Raw genomic sequence first — 8579 nt, 5'->3', positions numbered from 1 at the left:
AGCGGATGGCTCGCTAAGCCAGAAGATTGGCTTAGCGAGAGGATGCAAATCAGTACTTCACAAACTTGCCTAACTAACCTGAAATTGAGAGGAAATGATTATTAAACACACAAAATGTGAATACTAAGTATTTATTACCTATGTTTAACAAAAAGTAATTACAACACTACAAAATAACCATAAATTGGAGGAGTTTGATACAATTTACACAGGTTTTATACATAAAAGTTAGTCGTATTCATCGACTAACAACTCCCCTAAATTTATAGTTTTGCTTGTCCTCAAGCAAATAAAGAACGACTCACTAGTCCCCAAGTGACAAAAACATGCAGTGACTATGTACAAAGGTGTATGCAACAAAAGTTGTTGATTGCATGATAAAAGAATGAAGCAAAATGCCCTCATCACTTGTCTTTCACAAAGCATGCAGTTATTCAAAGAGAAGAATAAAATGTAACCTGTACAATTAGATGAAGTTAGGCATAAGACAGATATCAAGGAAAGCAACTTAAACCACAGTCTCACGGCTTCTGTTTCACTCAAGCATAAGTGTTTAAGCTATTCATCAATAACAACTAGCAAGAGGTCCAATCTTTGAACTTCATCTCATGTCATCAAGTCAGAAATGCATAAATAGAATCAGAAGGACTTTCATAGGCTTGTAGTGAGTCTTGGCTACAAAAATAATTGGTTTTTCTAGGATTCAAAGTCTTAGATTCTAAGAGAGCACAAATCCTAGACTTATCCAAATTTTTCTTTTCAATACAATTAGCTTACTCACTAGCCTTTCACTTTAATTTGCATTTGACCTTATTACATAGCACACATTTTCTTTGATTGCTTTTTTCTTTTTCTTTTTTTAACACAAGTTATTTGTTATGTGTGCTGATGCTTTACCTTTTACTTTACTTCCCAATCAACTCCCCCAAATTTGGGGTAATTTGCCTTGAACTATCTGCTCTCCTAGAATCTAAACAAGGAATCTGGAGATAATCATTTAAGTTCAGGGTTCAATTTTGAAAATCTAATTTAGCTTAAAAAGGGTGCAAAGGATACAATTATAATTCAAGGTAAGCTTTTTAGTCAACTGGCTTGTGTATACACAATCATGGCCTTCATCATGTCCTCATTCATACATTTCATTCTAAAATTCAGAGATTGATGCAAAGATTATTACTCAAGCTAGTCGTTCACTTATAGTTTAAGATCACACTCTCACCGGTTATGGTTCAAGCTTTTCTTTCTCAATCAACCAGTCTATTGCCTAACAATTCTAATTGCAAGTTCACATTCTTGTTCTTTCTTTGTCTAACATACATATTTTCTCAAACTCATGAAAAGAAACACAAACTCCATCACAATCATGCATTCAATCCAAAATCAATTCATAACACCAATTTTCACAAAAAGACAAAAATGTTCCACTACTTAATCATCCAAGTCAAGTTAAACTATTCCATATGCTTCAAAACAAGCATACTAGCTATCCACCAAAAACATAAGTGTATATAAACATCAACAAAAATAACTAATAACTGAACTGAAATATAATAATTATAATAACAATCCAAAAAACATCATTAGGAATTTAGAATTCCTGTAACTGGTCTTGAGTGTCCTGTATTTGAACATCCTCCTCATCTGTCAGATGAAGTACTGGAGTAGCTGAAGGAGAAGTGTTCATAGTCAGAACTGGGGTGTTCGGGTCCTCTGGTATCTCAAGTATAGGAGTGGAGGGGTCTGCTGCATGCTGAGCTGAGGATAGGTCCACCACTAGTGTGGGTGGATCTGATGTGACCTCTTAGGAGTAGTAGCAACTTCCTGTCTAACCTGTGTCTCACTTGCCTCCTCCTCTACAATGAATGGCTCTGGAATGGTGGCCTCAGATGACGCCTACTCTACATGTTGTGGTACCTAGGCTGTGGGACCTTCATCTTCCCTATGAAGAGAAGGTTGGGCCCCAAGCCAGGCTACCCTCTCCAGAAACTACTCAATAGATGGAATGGATCCTGGAGGAGCCATCACCTGTAAACTCTGAAGTAAAATGATTTGTCCCTGATGAATGCTCTGAAGCATGGTTGCAAAGCGCTAAGAATCAATCTGAACTGGGATTGAAGGAGCTGCTGGAGTAGGAGCTGCAGATGTGGAAGGAAGATCAGCTGGCCTCGCCCTCGCCCTCCTAGCCCCTCGGATAGAAACTGTCAGATCCATTAAGATTCCAACAGTTCTTCCTGATGTAGGCCAAGTTAATGACCAGGCTCAGGCGATCAAAAGTGAGGAAACCCAAGTCTAGAAGAGTTAGACTGGGATATAGAAGTCATCTGGCCAGAAATGAGAGCTCCTATGTCCATATCCATGTGAGAGACTAGGCCAAAGATCAGCCTAGCTCTGTCCATTGTCAGGTCAGATGTGAGAGATGTGGGGGCCAGTGATGTGTCATTATTTTCTCATATTTCTTAACCTTTTTTGTCACCAATTTAATTACTGATTAACTCTAATTGTCAAATTTATTATTCAGTTTTATCAATTGGGCTCACTTGAGTAATTTGGTGTTTTTAATTCAATTTTAAGATAATTATAAGCAATTGGGCTAAGCCAGATTGGACTTGAAGAGAGAAAATAATTTTATTAGATTTCGTCTAATTTCATTTTATTGCGTTCAGTTTTTATTTAGTATTTTTATTTCGTTTTAGGCCAAAAATAATGTAATCAGACCCAGTGACTTTGAGTGACCCTTATAAATAGCAGCTTTGGGATTCATGTGGAGGGGATTCTGTGATAATACCATTCTATCATTCAGGAGTTTTAGGGTTTTACGTTTGGAGCTTTGTATTACTGTTCATGTGAATGCAATTTCGTTTTTCTGTTCCTTCTTCTGCCTTTAGCTTCATTTTCGTTTCTGCCTTTAGCTTCATTTACGTTTCTGCTTCTAGTTTCATTTACGTTTTCTGCTTTTGTTGGACTTATGGAAGGCTAAATTTCTAGTGTTTTTTCCCTCTGAGGATGAAGCATAACTCTCTTTGAGGTTATGTTTTTAATATTGCTCTCCTATCGGTTTTCCCTTCACCAATTAACCCACATGCGTTGTGTTAATCTGTGCACGCGTCGTGTTCGATTAATTACCTCTGTGCTTAAATTACGTTCGTGCTTAATGAACAACGGGTTAATTGGTGTATGTGTTGCTTAATCACATACTGACAACCCTAAATTGATTTTCGCTTAGTAAATTAAATTAGGGTTGGATTAAGTGGTTAACTGCCAGGGGTGAAATCCTCATAACCTAGGATAAGAGAATGGCTTCTAAATCAGAGGAAACAACACGTTTTAAATACTATTAATTTCGTATTCCAATCTGCTTGTTCTTAATTTCACAAAACAAACACCCCCCCCCCCCAATTGTTATATGATGGAAGCTTGCTTGTGGGGCTTCTATGGAGGCTGGATCTTTGAGCTTCAATGAGGTCCTTTAATGGTGATTTTCCACCATGGAGATGCAGCGGAAGACAAAGCAGAAGAGGTGAGAGGAGGCGCCATCCACTAGGGAATAAGCCATGGAAGAAGGAGCTTCACCACCAAGATGAGCCTTGGATAAGAAGCTTGGAAGGATGCTTCAATGGAGGAAAAGAAAGAGGGAGAGAAAGAGAGAGGGGGGACCACGAAATTGAAGGAATAAAAGAGGGAGAGAAGTGGAACTTTGAAGTGTGTCTCACAAAACTCTCATTCATCAAAGTTAGAACAAGTGTTACACATGTTTCTATTTATAGACTAGGTAGCTTCCTTGAGAAGCTTTCTTGAGAAAACTTCCTTGAGAAGCTTCTTTGAGAAAACTTCCTTGAGAAGCTAGAGCTTAGCTACACACACCCTTCTAATAACTAAGCTCACCTCCTTGAGAAGCTTCCTTGAAAAGATTCCTAAAAAAGCTAGAGCTTAGCTACACACACCTCTCTAATAGCTAAGCTCACCTCCTTGAGATGAGAAGCTAGAACTTAGCTACACACCCCCTATAATAGCTAAGCTCACCCCCATGAAAAAATACATGACAATACAAAAAAAATGTCCCTACTACAAAGACTACTCAAAATGCCTCGAAATACAAGGCTAAAACCCTATACTACTAGAATGGCCAAAATACAAGGCCTAAACGAAGGAAAAAAACCTATTCTAATATTTACAAAGATAAGCGGACTCATACTTAGCCCATGGGCTCAAAATCTACCCTAAGGCTCATGAGAACCCTAGGGCCTTCCCTTGGATCTCTGGCCCAATCTACTTGGATTCTTCTATCCAATGCCCTTGCGGGGTAGGATTGCATCATTATTGTTATAACAAAGCATATTATGAACATTTGGTCAGTCATTGCTCGTTGGGAAATGACCTAGGATCAATTCCTAGTTACTGCATTTTAATGTTTATTTGATTTGGGTACAGCCTCGATCAAATTTGGTGCCGTTGCCGGGGAGCAGTGGTCCAAAAGTTCATAATAGCTAGTGATTTGTGCTTTGTGTTTAGTTGTTTTACGATTAATTCTTTTGTTAGTGTGTTGTGTTAGTGCGTTGTTCTGTTTTATTTGATGTTCTGTTTTGCAATTTAGTAGTACCCCTTGTTCAGCGCTTCCCCTATTTCAGTTTTATGTTTTGCTGAGAATAATGCTTAGTGACGGAATTAGAGACTGATTATGTGTTACTGTTCACACAGCATTACATTAGTGACTGAATTAGTGACTGTTGTTGACAATTTAATTGGTGATTTTTGTTTTGATAGTTAGGGTTGTTATTTTTGGCTGAATTTTGGTGTGGTAGGTTCTTTTAACTCATATTTTGTGTGAAAAATACCAGGAACACTTGGTGTGCCCAGATTTGAGAGATTCAAAAAAAAATTGAGAACTTGTGTTTAGCAAAACTTCAAACGACCATAACTTTTTCTCCATGTATCAGAATGACTATTATTATATATGTATTTAGGGTAGAAAAAAATTTCCCATACCGTGGCAGCCAGCTGTAGGAGGTCTCTAACTATCCAAAATCGCCTGTTTACTAGTTTTTTTTTTTATTATTTTTCAAGTTTTATTGTTTTATTTTTCTAAACTTTCCTTAGGTAGTTTCCATAGTTAGACTTTGAATTTTTGTCTGAAAATTTTTGTGCTATCTTTTCATGATTTTAGGGTGTTGCTCACAAAATTTCAATTCATTTGGATATCATTTGATGGTAGCTGTAGTTCAAACCTACATTGTTACTTGCATAAGAAGGCAACTAGTTGTGCATGCTGAATGTAGTGTGTGACTAGAGGCAATCCATCTGACTTACAACCCTTTGATCCTGAAATAGATAGAACATTTCATAGATTAGTTAGGCATAGTGTGCATCCTACTCTCCCTGAACATTTTGTGCCTTTTGAACATCCTGAGCATTCTGTTACTAGTGAGTCTGTGCATTCTGTGGTTGGTGATTTTGAACATCCTGATTTTGAGCATTCTGATTTTGCGCATTCTAAAAATATGGCTCAACCTCCACCTCGTGAGAGGACTCTAAGGGAAATGGCTGCACCTGATTTCACTTATGAAAGCTTATGCATTCAATACCCTGATGAGGATGTCCCAAGTTTCATGGTCTTGCAAGTGAAGACCCTCATAAACATCTGAAAGAATTCCATATTGTCTGCTCTACCATGAAACCTCCAGATGTCCAAGAAGATCACATCTTTCTTAAGGCCTTTCCTCATTCTTTAGAGGGAGTGGCAAAGGACTGGCTATATTACCTTGCTCTGAGGTCCATCACGAGCTGGGATGACCTCAAGAGAGTATTCTTAGAAAAAAATTTCCCTGCTTCCAGGACCACGACCATCAGAAAGGATATTTCAGGCATTAGACAACTCAGTGGGGAGAGCCTTTATGAATACTGGGAGAGATTTAAAAAACTATGCGCCAGTTGCCCTCACCACCAAATTTCTGAGCAACTTCTTCTCCAATATTTTTATGAAGGACTCAGTAACATGGAGAGAAGTATGATTGATGCTGCCAGTGGTGGAGCCCTTGGAGACATGACCCCTGCTGAAGCCAGGAATTTAATTGAGAAGATGGCTTCCAACTCCCAACAATTTAGTGCCAGAAATGATGTTATTGTCATTAGAGGAGTGCATGAAGTAACCACGAATTCATCTTCATCAGCTGAAACTAAGAAGCTTGAAGGTAAACTAGATGCCTTGGTTAACCTGGTAACCCAGCTGGCCTTGAATCAGAAATCTGTACCTATAGCAAGAGTCTATGGTTTATGCTCCTCTGTCGACCACCATACAGACCTTTGCCCTTCTATGCAGCAACCTGGAGCAATTGAGCAGCCTAAAGCTTATGCTGCAAACATTTACAATAGACCTCCTCAACCTCAGCAGCTAAATCAATCACAACAGAAAAATTATGACCTCTCCAGCAACAAATACAATCTCGAATGGAGGAATCACCCTAATCTCAGATGGTCTAGCCCTCAACAACAACAACAACAGGAGCCTGCTCCTTCCTTCCAAAATGTTGATGGTCCAAGTAGACCATACGTTCCTCCTCCAATACAACAGCAGCAATAGCCCCAGAAACAGCAAACAGTTGAGGCCCCTCTGCAACCTTCCCTTGAAGAACTTGTGAGGAAAATGACTATGCAAAACATGCAGTTTCAACAAGAGACCAGAGCCTCCATTCAGAGTTTAACTAATCAGATGGGACAATTGGCTACACAATTAAATCAACAACAGTCCCATAATTCTGACAGATTACCTTCTCAATCTTTCCAGAATCCTAAATATGTGAGTGCCATTACATTGAGGTCGGGAAAGCAGTATCAAGGACCTAAACCAGTAGCATCTTCCTCATCCGCAAATGAACCTGCCAAACTTCACTCTACTCCAGAAAAAGATGATGACAAAAATTTAAAGAGTAAGTTGCCTAAAAATTTCTGTGCCGGTGAATCTTCTATTGGTAATTCTGACTTGCAGCAGCATATCCCTCTCCCATTCCCTCCAAGAGCAATTTCCAACAAAAAAATGGAAGAGGCAGAGAAGGAGATCTTGGAAACATTTAGAAGAGTAAAGGTAAACATACCTCTACTGGATGCAATAAAGCAAATTCCAAAATATGCTAAATTCTTGAAAGAGTTGTGCACTCATAGGCGGAAGCTTAAAGGAAGTGAAAGAATTAGCATGGGCAGAAATGTCTCCGCATTGATTGGTAAATCTGTTCCCCAAATCCCTGAAAAATGTAAGGATCCAGGTACATTCTGCATATCTTGTATTATAGGGAACAGTAAGTTTGACAATGCCATGCTAGATTTAGGAGCTTCTGTTAGTGTTATGCCTCTATCTATTTTTAATTCTCTATCTCTAGGTCCTTTGCAGTCAACTGATGTGGTGATTCATTTAGCTAATAAAAGTGTTGCCTATCCTACTGGTTTCATAGAGGATGTCTTAGTTAGAGTTGGTGAACTGATTTTCCCTGTTGATTTTTATATTTTGAATATGGAGGAGGGATTTTCTCAAGGGTCAGTTCCCATCATTCTAGGCAGACCTTTTATGAAAACTGCTAGAACTAAGATAGATGTATATGCAGGCACACTATCTATGGAGTTTGGTGATATAACTGTTCATTTTAATATTGTCGATGCTATGAAACACCCATCTGAAGATCTTTCTGTATTTTGTGCTGAAATAATTGACCATATTGTTGATGAATACATGATTGATCTTCATTCTAATCTGCATGTCTGTCACTCTTCATGCATTGAATCTGAATTTGTATTTGATCATATGTATGAATTTGATGCTGAGAGTGAATCTGAATTTGATATTGATTACATGTCTGGTGATGTTTTACCTCTTGAGATTGATTTTCTAGAGTCTGATAGAACTAACCATGCTTCAGGAAGTTCATATACCTCTGACTTTCTTTATGAGGTACAGGCTAAGAAACCATCTCTTTCTACCACTATCCAGCCGCCCACACCAGAGTTGAAGCCTCTGCCATCAAATTTAAAATATGCTTACTTGGATGATAGCAAAATTTTTCCAGTAATTATATCTGCCTCCCTTGTTGATGAGTAAGAGAAGAAGCTGTTATCAATTCTCAAGAAGCATAAGAAGGCTGTAGGCTGGACCCTGGCGGACATTCTTGGTATTAGCCCATCCACATGTATGCATCGGATAAATTTAGAGGATGGGGCTAAACCAGTAAGACAACCACAGAGAATACTCAACCCGATGATTCTTGATGTAGTGAAGAAGGAGGTAACCAAGCTTTTGCAAGCTAGAATCATTTATCCTATCTCTGACAGCCAATGGGTGAGTCCCGTCCAGGTAGTCCCGAAGAAAACCGGTCTCACCGTGATAAAAAATGAGAAGGAGGAGCTGATTCTTACTCGAGTGCAGAACAGTTGGAGAGTCCGCATCGACTATAGGAGGCTGAACCAGGTTACCAAAAAGGACCATTTTCCCCTGCCATTCATTGACCAGATGCTTGAACGCTTGGTAGGTAAATCTCACTACTGTTTCCTTGATGGTTTTTCTGGTTATATGCAAATCACTATTGCTTCTGAGGATCAGA

At 38.8% G+C, this 8579-nt stretch overlaps 1 non-coding gene across 1 annotated transcript; it reads right to left on the bottom strand.

The window, feature by feature from the left end:
- Positions 1–5836: 5836 nt before the first annotated feature.
- Positions 5837–5943, bottom strand: LOC113001992 (small nucleolar RNA R71). Its single transcript, XR_003267523.1, has one exon. It is a non-coding gene; the product is annotated as a small nucleolar RNA R71 (small nucleolar RNA).
- Positions 5944–8579: the final 2636 nt, after the last annotated feature.

This window comes from Glycine max, chromosome 1 (genome assembly GCF_000004515.6).
Source record: "Glycine max cultivar Williams 82 chromosome 1, Glycine_max_v4.0, whole genome shotgun sequence".
In the NCBI taxonomy this organism is placed as follows: Eukaryota; Viridiplantae; Streptophyta; class Magnoliopsida; order Fabales; family Fabaceae; genus Glycine; species Glycine max.
This window is presented reverse-complemented; position numbering and strand designations above follow the sequence as displayed.